Below are 20,570 nucleotides of genomic sequence, written 5' to 3'. Positions count from 1 at the left end.
ACAGACACGCTGTAATGCGGTCTGTGTCGCCCGGTTGACATAAGCAGCTGAGATTGTCTAGGCAGGGTCCTAAACAGCACACAGGTGGATTCAGATGCTGCAGTAACACATAATGGAGGCAGTGAGGTGGAAACTCTGCAGGTAACAAGTTGAATGCAGACAGACAGGACTGTGGTGTAATACTGCAGGGGTGAATGGAGACAGGATCCAGATTCAATAACCAAAGCACTCGGTAGACCGGCAAGCACTTAGGAACTGAACACAGCAAACATACACTGGTAATGACAGTATAAACGGCATGAAGTGAAAGGCTGGCTGAAACTTAACGGAAGCAGGGTCCAATCAGAACCAATTCCTGGAGAGTAATTCCTAATCAAAGGCATGTGTGTACCTGCTCTGTAGAGAGACAGCTAGTTAATTAGTGAACACATGATACAACACACACAGACAGACATGAATGACAGACTATGGACTGACACAGACAAGACAGGATTTCCAGCTTCCTGCAAAAAGCCAGAACAAGAACAGGACGCGATGCAGTATCCCAGTAACAACTATGACTGGGAACTGCCACCAAGATGATTTGCTAACCGCAAATCCTAACAGGAGCTGCGTCAGTTCCAGGCAGTGTTAGTGGTGGATGAGCAGTGAGTCAGTGTGCAGCCACAGGCAATGTGCAGTAATGAGGGATACAGGGCTGAGCAGACCAGGAGGAGGTTGAATGTCTGCTATTACCTCCTTTGCAGTAGGGCAGAGGCTGAGACAAGCTGAGGCAGGGATGCAGGGGATGGGAGAGGATCCACGGGCCTTTCCAGGAGTCCCCTGGTGTTATAGGCTGCCTAACCCAATGCTGCAGCCAGGCAGTGAGGGCCCAGGTAGGGTGTGATGGTTGTGGCAGCGTCCGGTGGTAATTGGCGGCAATGCCCGGCCGCGCGCCAAAATCGAGGCCGGGGCTTCTGGATGCAGAGTAGGCCGCGATGGCCCCGAAGGTGTAAATCACTCCTGGGTTCCAGCTGGGAGATCAGCGGAGCCCCATGCGGGTAAGTATGAGAGGACCCTTCGTAAGAGCAGGGGTCAGCGGGAACAAGCTGTTTTGCGGGGTCTGTTAGGGAGCTGCATGGAAGCACGTCAGCTCAGTTTGCCAGTCAGGCCACACCCCTATATATGTATTTTGAATAAGAGTAACAATAATATAACAATAGAAATACAACAATACACCCACATTAATAATCTAGTAATAGCAGCAGCCCACTGGGATCTAATGTGCTGTAATAAGAAATCCATAGAGTCCAGACCTGAACCATCGATAGTCTGCTCTGAAAAGTACAATTCTGTGTATATAAACACAGATTTAGCGTCCGCATGGGAACGTCACCACATCCAACCGAACATGGACACCAGAGTCCGCTCTTGCGTACACAGGTCTCCGGACCTGTCACAGACTGCTCCGTCTCGTGCTGATAATAGCGTTGCGTGTGCAGTGGCGGATGGTTGTCTGGACTCTATGGATTTCTTATTATAGCACATTAGATCCCAGTGGGCTGCTGCTAATATTCATGCTGCTATTACTAGGTTATTAATGTGGGTGTATTGTTGTATTTTTATTGTTATATTATTGTTACTTTTATTCAAAATACAAAAATAAACATTATATGTTATTAAGGGGTCAATCCTATTAGGTGCAAGGTGCGAGTTTCACTTCGAATTCGCATAGCGAATTAATTTTGCAATCCAATTAGCAACTCGCACTGATCAGTCAGACTGAATTCGCAAGTTTCCACTCGCACCTCCCTGAGGGTGAGAGATGGAAAGGAAAATCTTTATTTTAAGATTAAAATGTGGGGACAGTGGGCCTGATTCAGAGCCGCTCGCTCTGACATAGCGCTAGCTCTGAATCAGGGCCGGGCTTTTGTTTTTACCACCCGCAGCTATAGCGAGCGGCCATGATGATGGTCGCGATGGTCAACACCATCGCGACCATCGGGCTTGCGACGAGACCCTTGTGGTAGGGTCTCGTTCATCGCAAGCCCCAGAGAGCTTTCGGCTCTAACAGAACCGGAAGCTCTCAACTTGCTCTCAGTGGGGCCTCCCCCAAACGGCAGGCGTTCTCATGGGCCACCATCGACCCGGTTGCAAGCACTCAGCGCTTGCGACCGGGTCTGAATCAGGCCCACTGTGCTGAACCCCTTGGACACCCATCCTAATGACCAATTAGGCAATTGGAAGTTTCTAATTAGCTTATTTAGTCCAATAATTACATGTATTTTTTTGAGGTAAAAAAAAAAAAGTCCTCAAATTACCCCAAAATCACCCGTTTTCTTACTTTTTTTTGCATTTTTCGTTTCATTCGTTTGAGATTAAACGAATAGTTTGTTTTTGATAATTTTCTTGCATTTAAAAAAAAAAACAGCCATTTGACAAACATTTACTTCCTAATGGCCACAAACAGCCGTCTATACGGTCCTGCTAACGAAATTATCCATTTTGGGTGGGTCCAGGATGGTCTCTCCACATTTTCATGCATTTCTGGCAAATCTCATTTGGCAGTTAATTCGCACCCCTTCGCTGCGAGTAGTGTGAATAGGCATTTTTAATTGGATTGGAGAATTCTCTGGAGCGCGCTTCGCGGCGAAGCGTGCGAGTTTCAAGAAACAAACTCGCTACACGCAATTTGCACCTAATTGGATCGAGCCCTAAAAATGGCATCTTGCTCTTTGTGTGGGTTCTACCATATCCCTATTACACTTTTACATTCTCTATTTTTCAGATACATCATATCAATTAGCGCAAAACCCATCTTTGTTTCTAAATACAAAAATCCAATGTCTTCCCCTTTCTGATTTTAATCTACCTTCGTGCTGCAGACTGATTGCAAATATCAATTAAATAATGAAAATAGAACACCGCAGCCACACTAATAATAGTAATATGGTTCAAGACACGTCAGAAACGGCTGATTATCATCAATAAATATTACTCTATTGGCCTGATTCAGAGGCGCACGCAATTTGAACGCAATACAATGGTCTGGTAGTTGAGCATTTCTTTGCGACTGCGCATGCGCAAAACATTCTGGAAACCCCTATGATGTATGTGTTACACAGAGTGTGCGCTCAACGACTCTATTACGATAGGGACAGACTGAGGGCCTGATTCAGAGGCGCTCGTAAAAATCGAGCGCTCTCTCTGAATCAGGGTGGCCGTTTTTTTTTTCTACCCGGCCTCCTGGCCGCTTGCTAAGCTGTGGGTGACCACCCACAGTTTTTGCGAGTGGCCAGGTGATGGTCGCGACCATCGGGCTTGGGACGAGACCCTTGTGGTATGATCTCATCCTCGGAAAGCCCCAGTGAGCTTCCGGCTCTAGTAGAGCAGGAAGCTCAATACTGACATCATGAGTGATGTCAGTAGGGCCGCCCACAAACGGCAGGCGCACCTTCAGGAACGCCTCCGTTTGTCCAGCCACCCCCCCCCACCCCGCCTACAAAACGGGGCGAGCTGTCGATCAACATCGACAGCCGCCACATTTGTAGCGAGCCCTGGAGTGAGAGAATTTCTCTTTCGCTCTGGGGCTTGCGCACGCCGCGCGTGCGCAATGCCCCGCCATTGACACGCTTGCGAGCATATAGTGCTTGCGAGCGGGTCTGAATCAGGCCCTGAGTCCGCAACGGGGCGGCAAAGCAACAACCATGACTCCGGCAACACGCAAGAGCAGACGCACCAGCTTCCACATCTGAATCGGGCCCTATGTCTTCTGTGTAACTAAAGACCTCAATCATTCTGAAAATCTCACTGTCTCTGTCACAAGTGGAGACCTGGGTTTAGCTGTCTGAATAACTGCACACATACAGTACCACGTGTTGTAAGGGTCATAATACCCTCTTTATTCATTTATACTTTATAAGTTATTCTCTGAAAATGCTGTTTGGTTTAACTTCATTTATGACTTAAATTGATTATGAGACTGAAAGGACACCAGGGTTGTTTTTATTACATTTTATTATTTGAAGTGTTAGAATGTTTTTTATAACATTGCTCTGGAGTCCTTCCCTGGTGTTAGGGTTGTCGTCTACTAGCACATATTTAACTGGCTTAATAATATTTTATTTTTAGAAAGGTGCTAGAAAATCCAACCAAATGCACTGCTGTAGTCTGACAAACAAACGTGAGGATAGGATGACTAGAGAGGCTAGGAAAGGATGGGGAAAGAGTTGATAATAATAATGAAAAAGAAGGATTTAGATGTGGTTTTGTTTTTGTAATAAAATTTATGTGGAGAATATGAAAAATAGCACAAATACTCTTCCTGTGTCACTGAGCAGTAGCGCAAGCAGGGGGGTTTCTGAGAACCCAGAAACCCCTCCCCCCCTTCCGCGAGAGCGGGCACCATGTTATTAAGCCCCGTCCCCTCATTGCAATTTGCGGGTCAATGGGGAGGAGACATTTTGCCGCTAGGGGAGGGACCTAATGACATGGTACCTTGTCCCGTACCCATCTACAACCCACAGCTGCTGCAAGGTAAGTGTGTGTGTGTAATATATATGTGTGACATGTATGTGTGTGTGTGTATATATACAGTATATATAATATATGTGTGATATGTATGTGTGTAGATATATATATATATATATACTTTATATGTTTTTATGTGTGTGTGTGTGTAATGTAATATATGTGTGTCATGTATGTGTGTGTGTATATATATATATATATATATATATATATTGTGGAGAGAGGGGTGGTCTCTCACCTGAATCGCCCTCATTCTGAGCCAGCAGGAAGTCGGCAGCGCAGGAAGGGTTTAAAATTCTCACATACTTGTTGCTCATGGCTCTTGATGCTGGACAAACTGGCCAGGCGATAGGCTGGGGGTGGTGGTTAGCATTAGGGTGCCAGGACCTGGAGGGTCCAAGGGCTATGCTGGGAGAGCATGCCCAAATTGTGGTTGCAAGCCACTGCTGACTGATTAGCACAAGGAGTGCTGAGACTTTTATGTTTGTTTATTTTATGTTATGTGCCTGTATGTGTGCAGGCCTAAACCTCCCAACTGCAGGCCATACCTCCAGTCCCGCTTTTCTGTGACTGTCCCGCTGTACCACCCGCGGGCGGCAGTGTCCCGCGGTGGGGGGGAAGTTGGGGGGAGCACAAACCGCTGCTCGTGTGCAGGAGGAGAACACGGCATCTGTTCACTTGTGTATGGAGAGCCTGTGGGCTGCCCAGCCTCTCTGAGCGTGCTGGGCACGCCCCCACAGTGATGTAAACGGGGGAAGGCGCGAGGCTTCACCCCTTTTTTATAGGCTCCACCCCCTTTTGCAGAAGTTCCGTCCCCTTTACTGTCCCTCCCCAGGATTCCTAAATGTTGGGAGCTATGCGTATGCTAAGGTCATTAAATAAACACTGCTTTACCAAGTACCTGCCTGCCTGGAGTCCTCATTTCAAGTACCTGTGCTACAATATATATATATATATGTATGTGTGTGTAATGTATACTGTATGTGACGTGTGTGTGTGTAATGTATGTGTAACAAGTGTGTAGAAAAATCCTTTGCCTCTGCTGAGTTTAACCTGAAGTTGTCAGGACAGACTCATTGTTCATCTAAACTGTCATTAATATGAGATGAGTGTCACAATTCGGGTTCAGATATGAGGATTGATTTTATCAGCTAAGATTATTGATACCTATAAGATTGGCGTGGAATCTAACGTACCAGTGGTTTTTAACAGGAACCTCCACAAGGAGATTTTGGCTTCAGTATGCCCGGCGCACAGTTTGCGCCCCGCTGAGTTGGTTCCTAGCACAAGGACTGGTACACAAAGTGGATACATCTGAGCCAAAGGGAGTAAATGAAGGTATGATCAGAGGGCCTGATTCAGACCCAGACGCTATTTGCGGCCGGTCGCTTTCAAAAGGGGCCGGATATTTAAATTGAGCGCTCGCTCTTTGCGGTGTGAGGACGCCTCTATATCTGTGCAAGCGTCCGGTAAATGCGCTCGCTATTTTTTCAAGATGCCCCTTTGCCGTTCGCAAATAACGTCATCTCCTGTTTTTATTAGATTAATCGGGAACATCGAACGGCATCTGAACTGCTTGCAGCGCTTGAGGTAGGAATTACTTCCCGCAATCACTGCGAGCAGTTCAGGCTAAAAGACAACCAAGTGACGTGGTCGATGACGCTCCTTTGCTAATTATGCACTCCCATTAAACGCCCTTTTGACCGTTGGGCACGCCTGCGTTCGCACAACCACTCACCCGTTTTCAAGCACCTTCCCCCATTACCACCCACAAACGGCACATTCTGTCGCTCAAAATAGCAGCCCCTCTGTGTTTTACGAGCGCACGATTTCCGACCGCAATGACTGGTATGCGCATTGCGAACCATACGCATGCACAGTTGTGGAACCATTGCTCAGAGCGAGCGTGCGGACGCTTACGAGCGGGTCTGAATCAAGCCCAGAGTTACAAGCTGAGTGGAAACACTGATTCAGAGCCAAAGGATGAGACAATAAGGGTTCTGGAACAGGCCGGCTCATACGTCAGAAGGCAATATGGAGCACTGGAGACTAGGGGGTAAATTTGCTAAGCATCAATTTGTTTTTTCTTTTTGATTTTCTGACGATTTTGCAATCTGGAGATTTACTAAAGGCAAATCACATAAAAAACCTGACTTTAGAGGCCAGTAGACAGCATTAGACCATTGGACTGGCCATCAGTTAATTTACATACAATAGAAATCCCAGATTTACTAACTATTGGGTTGTTAAATCAGATTGAACGCACTGATAAATCGTAGCACAATAGTAAAAATAAATAGACTACAAAATGAGTGGCAGGTTTGTATGACAAGTGCTTCTATTAATCCAAGCTTCATCATGGTGCAACTAAAAAGGGACTAAGGGCCTGATTCAGTGCCTCTCGCTGTTTGCATGCGCTCGCTCTGAATCAGGGCGGGGATCTTTTATTTATTTTTTTTCTCCTGCCAGCTCGCTAAGCTGTAGGTGCCCACCCACAGCTTGTGCAAGCGGGCTGGAGTTGGTCGCGATTATCGCGACCATCGGGCTTGCGAGGAGACCCTATGGTAAGGTCTCAGCTCTCGCAAGCCCGAGTGGACTTCCTGCTCTGATAGAGCAGGAAGTCCACTACCGACATCATGAGTGATGTCAGTAGGACCGCCCAGAAACGCCAGGCGTTCCTTTGGGAACGCCTGCGTTTGCTCAACCACCCCCCTACCCGCCTACAAAACAGGGCGAGCTGTCAATCAACATCGACAGCCGGCCCGTCTTGTAGCGAGCAATGGAGCGACTGAACTTCAGTCGCTCTCGCATGCGCAGGGGGCAAACATCGACCCGCTTACGAGCGGGTCTGAATCAGGCCCTAATTCCCCTGTAACAATGCGGCTGTAGAAAATCTGGCTGAAGCAGTCATATGCTCTGTGCTCACCACTTACTTTGGATACTCAGCACTCCAAAAATGGGGGAAATGCAGATGTACACTCTAAGCACTAAGAATACTAAATATCAAAATATACTGTTGTTTGGAATTTTAGGAGGGGTATTAATATGTGGGACCTGGCAAGGTACATTTGATGATGGTTGTTGTGAGGTGATGCTGATGTGACTCTGGCCCTGATTCAGAGCCGGACGCTCTGACAGAGCGCTCGCTCTGAATCAGGGCCGTCCTTCTTAATTTTAGAGCGGCCTCCTGGCCGCTCGTATAGCTGTGGGTGACCACCCACAGCTATAGCGAGCGGCCAGGAAGATGGTCGCGATGGTGAAGACCATCGCGACCATCAGGCTTGCGACGAGACCCTTGTGGTAGGGTCTCGTTGCCGCAAGCCCTGGAGTGCTTTCGGCTCTATCAGAGCCGAGAGCACTCCCACTGACATCACTTGTGATGTCAGTGGGGCCGGCCCCAGACGGTAGGCGTTCCCATGGGAACGCCTCCGTCTGGGCAGCCACGCCCCCGGCCCACCCACCAAAGGGGGCGTGCTGTCACTCAACATCGACAGCACGCCCCCTTTGTAGCGAGACCCGGAGCGATGGCTTGCCCGTCGCTATCCGAGTCTCGCACATGCGCATGACGGAGCCGCCTCCGTCGTGCGCACTAGACCAAAATCGACCCGCTTGCGAGCGCTCAGCGCTCACGAGCGGGTCTGAATCAGGCCCTCTGTGTGAGTCCAGATTGCACTGATTATGGAATATGGATTGCAAGCCTTGATAATGGTCTATGCTTAGACCGAAACGTTGGTGTTTTTATGGCAACCTGGAATGAAGTTTCTTATTACAAATGAAACAATAAACTGCTAATTTTTAGTCAACTCTGGTGAGTGCCCTTGTAACTGCTTTCTGTTGTGTTCAGACTTTTTGTAAATATCAAAATATACATAATAAGCTATCAATTAACATGGTTTTCTATTAAGATTCTTAATACATGTTTGGCCAAAGATGTTTGCCCACCTACCACGTCACGGTGAACCTTATCAGGTGGGTCCCTAACATCCCTAATACTGACACATTGTATACGTTTATCTAGGACTTAAGGCCCCCATACATCAGAGATTGATTGCAGCAATCGTGCAATTTGCAATCGATTGTGTATAAAAATCTTTCCCTTTTTCAATCGATTGTGGAAATTCTGCAATCCATTGAAAAAGGGAAAGATTTTTATACACAATCGATTGCAAATTGCACAATTGCTGCAATCAATTGCTGATGTATGGGGGCCTTTACATCTGACTGAAAGGATCCAGAAGTCAAAAACAGGGGAGGATTAGCAGCTTATTGCGCTATTGCAGAGCCTACACAGGCGTAGGTTCTTCCATAGGTGTTTTAATCTCAATGCAGTGTCTTAAGGTGAGCTCATACAGATGTTCCACCTCAAACATACCCACGTGTATGACCTTGTCAAGACACTTTAACCAGACACTGCATTTTTTTGCCACTGACTTCAGTCAGTCTCCATTAGAGTGGTGGGCAAATCACAAGCTGTCATCTCACCCAAGTGCTGGAAGCCCTGAAGACTCCTACATCTATATCTGCTTCCCCAGCCAGGAATCACAGTGGCACAAGATCAGGGTAGCTTTCTATGGCCTCGCAGGCATGCCTAATGTCCTGGGAGCTATAGACTGCACTTACATTGGGCTGAGACCACCTTGGAATAGGGCTGACATTTTTATAATTAGGCACTATGCCTAATCTATGAATGTGCAGGTGGTGACTGGTGCAATACAAAAAATAATGAGTGTTGTACAGGTTGAGTCTCCCATATCCAAAATGCTTGGGAGCAGGGGTATTTTGGATATCGGAATATTCCGTATTTTGGAGTAATTGCATACTATAATGAGATATCTTGGGAATGGGATCCAAATCTAAATACAGAATGCATTTATGTTTCACTTACACCTTATACACAGTGAGCAGGTATTGGTCTTGTTACCAACAGACGACTCTCAGAGCACAGCAAGTGAGAGGCAGGTCAGGCAGTCACTAATCACCAACTTATTCACCAGTAAGTATACTTCACATCATCAGGGATGTTGAGGAAAACCTTACTTGGCTAAAATTATTGTATGGCCAAAGGACAAATATTGTTTTTTTACCCTTGTGAATTGGATGTAGTTGGCATCCCGCGCACTGATTGCCGACGCTCACAAGCCCAGCTCCAGAATCCCAATGGGTCAGAATCCCGGCTCGAGAATCCTGGTGGCTGCGTTCCCAAAGGTAAGTTTTAGGGTTAGGCACTAGGAGGAGGGTTAGGGCTAGGCTGAGGGTGAGGGGTTAGGGTTATGCTGCAGAAAAAGCAGATTAAGGTTATTGGAAGGGTTAAATTACTTACCAGCAGGTGTCAGTATTTTAACCAACGGGATTCCAGTGCCGGGATTCCGACCACTGTCATTCTGTGCGCCAGGATCGCAAATCCAGCCCCTTGTGAATACAGCTTAAAGGTGTGATGCGTGAAGTTATACATTAACAAATTGACCAAAATCTTTATGCATTATATCCAAATATATGTTTTACTAATCATACCTCCCTTAATAGTGATTAGTTAAATGTGTAAATAGAATTATTGACATGTCATACATACTTAAAGCATTTATATATCTGAAAATAAGAAGCAGAAGTTTGATGCTAAATTTTTATGAACATTGCACATGGAGTACGTAGCAGTGTACAAGGTGCTTTCACAAAAATAGATGGTACACCCATAAGACAAACAAACACATACATGTAGGCCAACAAGTACAAAACCGTATGTTGTTAACTAGCAATCTATGTGGCAAAAATAAATGTTTACTGCATCGGAGTCGGAGGCCGTCCTTCAGGGCTTCGCGGATATCCACCTCTTGTGCGGAGTCCACGCCTGGGTGGGGGTGTTGGTAGTGATGTAGTGTGCAAAGTACTGGGTGTGGAAGAACTAGCCTGCGTCTCAGGTATGTGGTCTAATTACGGTTTAATCCCTTAGGGCAGGGGTTCCCAACCACGGTCCTCAAGGCACACTAACGGTCCAGGTTTTAGGGATAGCCATACTTGAGCACAGGTGACTTAATTAGTGCCTCAGTTATTTTGATTAAACCATTTGTGCACAATCATGGATATCTCTAAAACCAGGACTGTTAGTGTGCCTTGAGGACCGAGGTTGGGAATCACTGCCTTAGGGCATTGTTTTGGGATTCCTACATCCTAAGAAAAGATTCTTGCATTCTAAGTATTCTTGAATTCTAATGTTTGAGTCATGCATTCTGTTTAGAGATATATTGACATTATCTACACTTGTACACCACCTATTCAGGGTCTCATTAACGGCAGATAATGTAGGATTTCTCCTCCTCAGTCGCCTATAAATTCGGCCTAATTGGCATATTTGAGTCCCCATCAGTTCTATCAGTCTGTCTTCAAATGAAGAAACAGCATGCAGAAATTGTGTCCGATGACCTGCAGCAGGTGTGGGCGTGGGTGCTTGGGGTAGAGGGCTTTGGGGTCTATTTACTAAGCAGTGTTAGGAGACAGAGTGGAAAGTGATAAGGTACCAGCCAATCAGCTCCCAAATGTCATTATTCAAAATCAGCCTGTGAGATGACAGTTGGGAGATGATTGGCTGGTACCTTATCACTTTTCACTCTGTCTCCTAACACTGCTTAGTAAATAGACCCCTTTGTGGTGTTCGGCTTGGTGTAGTTGGGGGTGATGTATCTAGGGTATGCAGTCGGGAAGCCGGCGGACCTAATCCCGACAGCCGGCTTCCCAACTGTCATATCCCGGCAAGGGTCTATAGACAGACGTCGATATGCCGACGCCCATGGGAACGCCTCCGTCTGGCAACCACACCCCCGGCACGCCCACCAAAGGGGGCGTGCTGTCAGTCACCATCGACAGCACGCCCCCTTTGGTGCGAGACCCATAACGTCAGCTTGGCTGTCGCTATGCGGGTCTCGCGCATGTGCACCATCGACCCGCTTGCGAGCGTCCTGCGCTCGCGACCGGGTCTGAATTAGGCCCTCTGTTCTTGCAGTCAGTCCTTCCCCAGTACTGCATCATGGTATGTTTGTAAAGAAATTGGAGAATGTACAGGTATCTTGGAGAATGTACCAAAGGACACTGCAGAAATAAACCAAATATACTGCAGTCACTGTTAGCTTATACAATAGGATTAAACTATACTGTAGCTTTACTTATGATTGGGCAGCACTAGTTTAACTTTAACTACCTGTTAAAATAAGAATATGCATGAAACACAATAATCATGAATAAAATGTCTTACTGCAAAAAATGGTTCTGGTCACAAGACACCGTCTGCATTGGGCACACGACCGCAAAAGTTACATAGGTGCTGCAGCTGCTGTGGGTCGTCTGCCATATATATTTATAGCAGTTTTTGAGTAATTTGACACTGTTAGGTATGAGTATTACTGGCTATTGAGATTACAGCTATCAGTGCACCTTTGAGGTAAGGACAAGTGTAACACATGTATGCAAACAATTAATAAAGCATAGAAAAAAATAGTTTACACTGACCAGGCTGTGACAGGGCATCCAACAATGTACATGGAGGGCCTGGGCTACTTCAGCTAGTATGATGTCACGCACAGAATCTTTTAAAAGTTGGCAATTATGCATGGGGCATCCTACTGTGACAAACTGTACATGTTACGTCTGTCACACAAACAATTTAATTGCTGAATTGCACGATACTTCGATGGTTTGTTGTAAGTAAATATGTAATGTCTAGGGGCAGCTGGGGCTGTTTGCAGCTGGGGTTAAAAGCACCAAGTGTTAAATGCACAAAGTGTGATTACATAACAGTTAATCAAACAGTTACCCTGTACGAATATGGACTAATCATATGTTTATTTCATTTCATCCCTCAGGTCTGTGACTCTCATCCTGCTTATTGCACCTATATTCTGCATAGAACCTCATGCTTGCAATCGTGTGTGGATTTAAATGTATGTGACTGTCTCTCTTGCATAGATTTGTTTTGTTTTTTCACTGTATAGTCTGTATTGGTCAGTGAAGCATAGTTTATGGTATATATCTGGCCTGGTTTTTGCTCCAACTCCGAGCAAGTTATCTCCTTTGATCAGCAGACCAATTGAGTCAGTTGTAGCCTGTCTTAATCAAGGGATACCACTCCTTATATGCAGTCTAGGGGCAGCTGGGGTTAAAAGTCCCAAGTGTTAAATGCACAAAGTGTGATCACATAACAGTTAATCAAACAATTTAACAAACATTGACCAACATCTAAGCTAATTTAAGATTAAGAAACTGATTGCTTTAAAATTTGTCTAAAAATAACAAACCTAAAACTCACCATGTACTACACATTTCTTTTTATCAACACCCTCCTTTGTATTTTCTCTAAGGATATAACATCCCTAACTCTCCCTGCACCTCCCCTCTCTGGGCACACTGCCGCCCTATTGAGTCACTCACCTCCTCTAAAAACTAATGAGATTTCTTTTCATCAAAAATTGACTATTACAGCCTCATTGTGTCACTATAAAAAACTTTTACACACCTACAACTATATCTACTTCTCCATCCTTCTGCTTTTATTATCTGGTGACATATCACCAAATCCAGGCCCCACACACATACAGCGGATTTACTATGGAATAAATATCCTGCAAACCTCACATGTCTCCCATCACCCTCCAAATCAATAAATGTGCCTTATAGAATTCACACTTGATCACAACTTATTATTTTACATCTGAACATCTCTTTACAATAACTACTTTCACCAATTTCTACATTTACCTGAGACTGTTGGTTCACACGTTAACCAAACTCTCTAAATAGCCCTTCATGAAGTGGCTTCAGCTACCCGTCAGACTTCACGTAAACTGAAATAACAACCATGGCTTTCCACAGACACCTACAAAAACTGCCTCTTAAAGTAGAATGTCAGTGGTGTAAAACTTAATTCAAATGACTTCCACACATACTGTAAAATAGGAATCCACCCATCTGTCATCCTAACCCTCTGTCCCATGCTCACTGTCTACCCAATCCGTGTCACCCCTGTCTGTTTGCCCATCCCCTCTAGAATGTAAGCTCTCACGAGCAGGGCCCTCTTTCCTCTTGTGCTTATCCTTTCTTTACTTGTATTATCTGCTCTATACTCAAAAGCACCTAACCCGTGACTTTTGCCATCCTGCTTCTGTTGCAGCAGTGTTTATATACCATGTACTTGTCTTGCATTGTCTTAAACTGTATGACACTGTTTTCTTGTTCTGCTCAACTGTTTATGTACTATGTTTATGTACTATGTTTATGTACTATGTTTGTGTACTATGTTTGTGTACTATGTTTGTGCACTATGTTTATGTACTATGTTTATGTACTATGTTTATGTACTATGTAAGGCGCTGCGGATACCTTGTGGTGCCATATAAATAAAGGATAATAATAATAATGACTCTGTGGTTGCAGCTTGGTGATGGATTGTTTATGACACAGCCAAGAATCCGGATGATAAATACTGCAGAACAGTCAGAAATAAGTTTTATTGCCTGGATATAATGGCTGTAACCAGCAGTAGTGTATGCTGATAAATATAGGCTCATTGACTGCTAAATACAGGGTAGAAGGCAACAATCTCTGTTGGTAATCTAGATAGATAAACCCATGCATATCAGCTTTAGGAACCTATTTATCAAACCATACTTATGCGGAAAAGGCTGTCTGCATGCACATGTTTAGTATTGGGGCTATTTAACAAGAAAGGGTTTGGGACCTCGTTGTGTGCCATGTTTGGGGGTATCATGCCCCCATACCTCATCACGCAGGGAGTGTGCCCAAAGCTTGCTGGGCTGCCCACAGCCTCTCTTGGTACTGTGTGGTCCACTGGTGAAAAGTGGGACTGCCCTGCCAAAATCGGTACGGTTAATGGGCATGTAGAAGTGCAACTTGCGTTTGGGTCACCATGGAAAATAGATGTGAAAGGGAGATACCTCATATAGGTGAGGCTATAGATGGTGTGGTGTGGGTGTAAGCCGGTTACCTCTGTAGTGGAGTCAAGGTTACTAAAGAGTTTTTAGAAGTGGAGATGTTGCCCTTAGCAATCAGATTCTACTTAACATTTAACTAGCACATTCTAGAAGATAATAGCCAGAATCTGATTGGTTGCTATGGGCAACATCTCCACTTCTATCTATTTAGTAAATTAACCCCAAGGTCTCATTTCTTCCTTGCAACTCTTGACCCACACCCTGGCAGAGAGGCAAGGGTTCTCCAGCAAAGTGCAGACAATGAGAGAGGCAAGTATTTTTATATATTTGTTAGTAATGACCCTAGAGATATGTTAGAATGGGTAATCTTAAAGGATCACTGAAAATGGTCTATATTATAGTTTAAATAGAAGCAGTAACTATGATCCGCAATGTAATATTCAGAACAAACAACATTATGCAGTATGAGTAATTTATTCCTGTACAATCTGTATAAAACAGCAGTACCGGATTCAATAACTATTAAATTTGGAGAAATAACACTTTACACTAAATATATCATTACTAACGATACCACAAATATGCTTTAACTGGCTGTTGTCACAACGCCACCGAATCCAGGTTGCTCCTACCTGGTCCGGCGATGCTGGAGTCCGGGCTGGTGTGTGACAGCAGGTGGGAGATCCCTGGCACTCGCTGTCAGCTGCTCCTCTTCTTCCCCGGCGGCCGAGTGCAGGTGGCCGCAGCTTCCTTAGAAGCGTGTGCATGCCGCTCTGTTAAAGCATTTAAAGGGACAGGCACCAAAGTAGGGAAGCTCTGATTGGGGCTAGTTGAACTCTGACCTATAAAAGGAAGTTCCGGGGAGCACTCCAGTGCCAGAGTATAGTCTCCATTACCATACTCCAGCGTTCCTGTGCATATCCTGCTTATTGGTTCTGACCCTTGGCGTGTTTTGTGACTCTGATTCTGCCTGACCCCTGGTTCTACGTTGATATCTGGTTCTGAAGTCGACTACGCTCAAGTCTCCTGTATACCGACCAAGTGCCAGCACCTGTATAAGGAAACCTAACCTGAGGGCCGCGACCTGTGTGTCGGACGCAGCCAAGTCCATACCTTCTTGCGAGGGTCCCTGGTGAAAACCGCCGGCACATTAGACTCCGCGCCTCAGGAATAGGTCTACCCAATTCACTGAATACGGGTAGCATCCACTATCCGCCTGTGAGTTTGTGACAGCTATTCACTAATAAATACAATCTCACGGACTCGGTATGTAATGCCGCCGGATGTATTGGCAGCCGACTAAATACAACGCCGGAAGCACGAACCGTCAGGATCCCGACTGGGGCTGGCAAGTACCCTACCCCCCCCATCCCCGCGGCTAACAGCTAACAGTCCCTGCTTACCGTCACTCGGAATGCCAGGCATCGAGCTACCAGCGTCTGGAGTCCGGCATTCCGGACGCTGGTAAATTAACTGCATCCCAATTTCACAATGATCCTACAAATGTATATCTGCAAGATATTACAGACTTCTCAGTAATAAAAATAATTTCTACAGTCCTTTGTATAACGCTGTTCATAAACTATTCTGGAATAGATAAAGGTCCATTTGACTTAACTAAAATGTCCTGAACACTCTGTAAGTTACAGTATGGGCACTCATTCTCTCTGTGGTTTGGATAGTTGCACTCTGGGCTGTAGTTAGGTCTGTGTGTGCCCTTGCTGTAACTGTATATTGCAGCGCTGTTATAAAGATTAATAGTAGTTATGTGTATAGTTGTCATAAATAGGCTTCTTTCACTAAAGAAGATCTAAAGAAGTACACAGATTCCCCTCTGTAAGGTAGGTACGACATACACAGCAACTTTCCGTGGCACTACAAGTCCCAGACTCGTAATTGCAACTTGACTGGATGTTTATGTAGCCTTATTTCTCTGTCTCCTTTGGCTCTGTATGGACTGGCACTCTCCTGCCTCCTGTCTTGACCAGCTCTCAGACTCCCTGCTGGTCTCAGAAGCTTTCAAGTCACATGACCCGCTGTTGGCTATTCCATGGCTCACTCCCCCTCACTTCCTTTTGTGAGCTTTCTCCTGTCTCGTAGCATGCACCAGGGCCATAAATAGGGGTGTGCAAGCGTTGCAGTCACACAAATTACACGGCTCTGTGGGCGGCACCATTGCTGCCCCATGGTCCCTGCATCTGGCTAGCAGGGTGCCTGGAACGACACTCTGCAACCAGAATCACTATGTCCTCTGGACACTCCAGACATGGACACTGCAACCTATACAGCCCTTCCTGAGGAGGCTGCTGGCACTGCTGTACTTCCCGGCACTGGCGGCCCCACCCCCCTCATCATAAAGTCATGCGTTCAGGGTGTGTGGCCGGTACTAGGCGTACACTGCACATGTGCTCCTCTCTCTACACCAGCGATTTTCAACCTTTTTCAACTTGAGGCAAACTGCGCAAGATTTTAAACTTGCCAAGGCAGACCATCCGGTGATGTGGCGTGCGCGACCAATGAAGAAACATACATGTTGGCTCCCACATTAAAAAGACACACTACATTGGCCTCCGCAGGAGTAAAATACACATACATTGACCCCCACAGGAATAAAATGCACACACATTGGCCCCAGAGAAATAAAACACATAAATTGTCCCTCACAGGAATAAAACATACATTGGGCCCCACAGAAAAAAATAACATTGGCCCCCACAGAAACAAATAAAAAAAAACATTGCCAGGCCACACAGAAATAAGTATAAGCCACATTGCTCACCACACAAAAAAAAACCACACCATTGGTAGACCTCTACAGAAAAAATTAATACACATTGCTCCCCCCAAAAACAACAAGTCACACTAGCTCCCACATTAGCCCCTTGTATATTTATTTAAGAATAAATACACATCTTTTGGCACCTACCTGTGCCTCATCGGCTGACAGTGCAGAGCTCTCAGTACAACAGAGTGTGGGCGGGCAGGTCGGCTGGTGGAGCGGGTGGGATAACTGGCTAAGTGAGCGGGTGGGCCGGCTTGTGAGCAGAGGTCCTGATTCAGACCCGGTCGCAAGCGCTGAGCGCTCGCAACCGGGTTGATGGTGGCCCAGAGCGCATGCGCGAGATACGGATAGCAACGGGCAATCCATTGCTCCGGGTTTCACACCAAAGGGGGTGTGCTGTCAATGTTGAGTGACAGCACATCCCCTTTGGTGGGCGGGCCAGGCGGGTAGAAGCCCAGACAGAGGCGTTCCCATGAGAACGCCTACTGTCTGGGGGCGGCCCCACTGACATCACAAGTGATGTCAGTGGGAGAGCTTTCGGCTCTGTTTGAGCCGAAAGCTCTCTGGGGCTTGTGGCTACGAGACCCTACCACAAGGGTCTTGTCGCAAGCCCGATGGTCGCGATGGTCTTGACCATCGTGACCATCATCCTGGCCGCTCGCATTAGCCGGGAGGCCGCTCCATAAAAAAAAAAAAAGCCCTGATTCAGAGCGAGCGCTCTGTCAGAGCGTCCGGCTCTGAATCAGGGCCAGAGTGTGGGCGGCAGGCTGGTTGAGCAGGTGGGATGACTGGCTAAATGAGCGGGCGGGCGTGACCTCAGATGTCACGCCGCCGCGTCTATAGAGGTCACGGCCGAGCGTGCCTGAGCTTCCCAGAAGAACTGAGTGGCAGCGCTGCCCGGGCCTCACTGCAGTACTGATCAGCGGATCTGACTGCCGGCTCAGACGGCATTGCGGCACACTGAACAACGCTCGCGGCACACTATGCCAAAGCATCCTGTGGTGCTCGGTCTCAGACAGCCGCTGCTCACATGCCTTCAGTAGCTACAGCTGCATTGTGACAAAGGTCAAGTGATACCTCGCAACTGAAGGGTATCGCACATGCGCACTATAAAAAGCAGCAAGTTAAGTTTGCATTCAACTCTGAATGAGGTCCATAGTACATTCATTTACCTTTACCATAGTATATTAGGACAGTCAGGGCCTGATTCAGACCTGCTTGCGAGCGCTAAGCGCTCGCAAGCAGGTCGATGGTGCCCAAGAGCGCATGTGCACGATGGAGGTGCCTCCGTCGTGCGCATGCGCGAGACCCGAATAACGACGGCCAAGCCGTCGTTATGGGTCTCGAACCAAAGGGGGCGTGCTGTCGATGGTGATTGATAGCGGACCCCTTTGGTGGGCATGCCGGGGGTGTGGCTGCCCAGACGGAGGCGTTCCATGGGAACGCTTACCGTCTGGGTCCGGGGAGTGCTTTTGGCTCTTATAGAGCCAAAAGCACTCCTGGGCTTGCGGCAGCGAGACCCTACCGCAGGGTCTCGTCGCAAGCCTGATGGTCGCGATGGTCTTGACCATCACGACCATCATTTTGGCCGCTCGCTATAGCTGTGGGTGGTCACCCACAGGTATGCGAGCGGCCAGGAGGCCGCTCCAAAAAGGAGCAGGGACGGCCCTGATTCAGAGCGAGCGCTCTGTCAGAGCATCCGGCTCTGAATCAGGGCCTCAGCAATTACTGTTGTGTGCAGTTTGCATTATCATGTCTCTACGACAGTCTGTCTAGAAAATAGCAAGCAGAAGATAATGGCACAGCACGTAATTGCACTATAATGGCTGCATCTTCCTATGTCTTCTCCTGCGATCTCTCACGGTGAAGCTATTATGCTTCTCTTCTGTGTTACATTAAGATAAGTGAGGATCCTAATAATAGAACATGACAGAGTTATTATGGAAATATAGATACTTTCCCGAACAAGAGATAAAAAGTTACCTTATATAACTGGCATGTAGATTGGCAATACAAGCCTGGCACAAGCATAGCTTTTTTTATGCCCAATTATCCATGTTTTCTTTTAACTTTTATTAATGCATGTTCTCATTCTTTTGGTTTAATGAGCCATTACCTTCTCAAACAGTTCAAACGTCTCATTGTATTCTGCATTTAACTTCTGTCTCGGATCAAAGGGCATTACCTGGTTGCAGAATGTAAAGTACATTCTCGATAACCTAATCACTTCATTTTCAGAGGGCTTTCGCTCTGTCCGACCAGTCCAATTTTCACACTGTGGGCTTCATTCAGAGCCGCTCGTAAGCGGCCGCTCGTTCGTTTCGAGCGATGTTCGCACATCTGCGCATGCGTACGGATTGTAATACGCATGCGCGAACCAGTCAGTGCGGCCGAAAATCGTGTGCTCACTAAATAGCAAAGGCCTGCTATATTGAGTGACAGAATGAGGCGTATGTGGGTGGTAACAGGGGAAGGTGTTTGAAAACGGGGAGTGGAGATCCGAACGCAGGCGTGCTTAAAGGTCAAAACGGGCGTTTTATGGGTGTGCATAATTAACAAAGCAGCGTCAGCGACCACGTCACTTGGTTGTTTTATAGTCAGAACTGCTCGCATGATTGCGGTAGGAAAAACCAACCACAAGAATAGCGAGCAGTTCATACGCTGTTCGATGTACTCGATTAATCTATTAAATAGCGGACATGATGTATGATGCGAGCGGCCAGGGGGTGTCTTTTTCCAAAATACGACCGCATGTTTTGTTCGCTCGTTCAGACATAGAGGCGTGAACAGACCGCAAAGAGCGAACGGTTCATTTAAATAGCCACCCCCTTTTTCTGAACGAGCGAGCGCAAATAGCGTCCGGTTCTGAATCAGACCCAGTGTCAGTTTACTGGAAATAAAGTTTTTATTTATTTTTTTATTACTTTACACCTAAGCAAATTTTATATATGTAGATCTTTCAAATATAGGGCTTGATTCAGATATGGGAATAGAGTAAAGCTATGTACACACTATACAGTTATTGGGCCAGTTTGCCAATAATCGTGTGATCGGCCTCATTTATTGTAGTGTGTATGAACGATTGTTTCAGCGTTTCACCGATAAAACTATTAGAAAAAAGCATCCACAAACACTTTTCTTCCATTATCCGATCTGTCGGTCAAGAACGAAAATCTTGGCCTCAAATTCCGGATATGGAGCAGGGTGTGCGCATTATCAATAATCTGCCCCTATCTCATATGTTCTCCTGTAACTATGTCATTCTCCTTGAGGGTGGACATATGCAAAATCAGTGTGATGTGGTGAAAACTCGCTAGCTTCTATGGAAAACTTGCATAATGTGT

At 46.3% G+C, this 20,570-nt stretch overlaps 1 long non-coding RNA gene across 1 annotated transcript in view; it reads left to right on the top strand.

The window, feature by feature from the left end:
* The window catches only part of LOC148518819 (uncharacterized), a 28,901-nt gene extending 15,014 nt beyond the window's left edge, over positions 1-13,887 (top strand). Inside the window, exon 3 of the long non-coding RNA XR_015878962.1 lies at positions 12,360-13,887. This is a non-coding gene — a long non-coding RNA (uncharacterized LOC148518819). The remainder of the gene's footprint in view (positions 1-12,359) is intronic.
* The last annotated feature ends 6,683 nt before the right edge of the window (positions 13,888-20,570 follow it).

Source organism: Taudactylus pleione, unplaced genomic scaffold (assembly GCF_031769625.1).
Source record: "Taudactylus pleione unplaced genomic scaffold, aTauple2 ptg000198l, whole genome shotgun sequence".
In the NCBI taxonomy this organism is placed as follows: domain Eukaryota; kingdom Metazoa; phylum Chordata; class Amphibia; order Anura; family Myobatrachidae; genus Taudactylus; species Taudactylus pleione.
The sequence above is the reverse complement of the archived record's forward strand: the minus strand, read 5'-3'. Positions and strand labels throughout refer to the sequence as shown.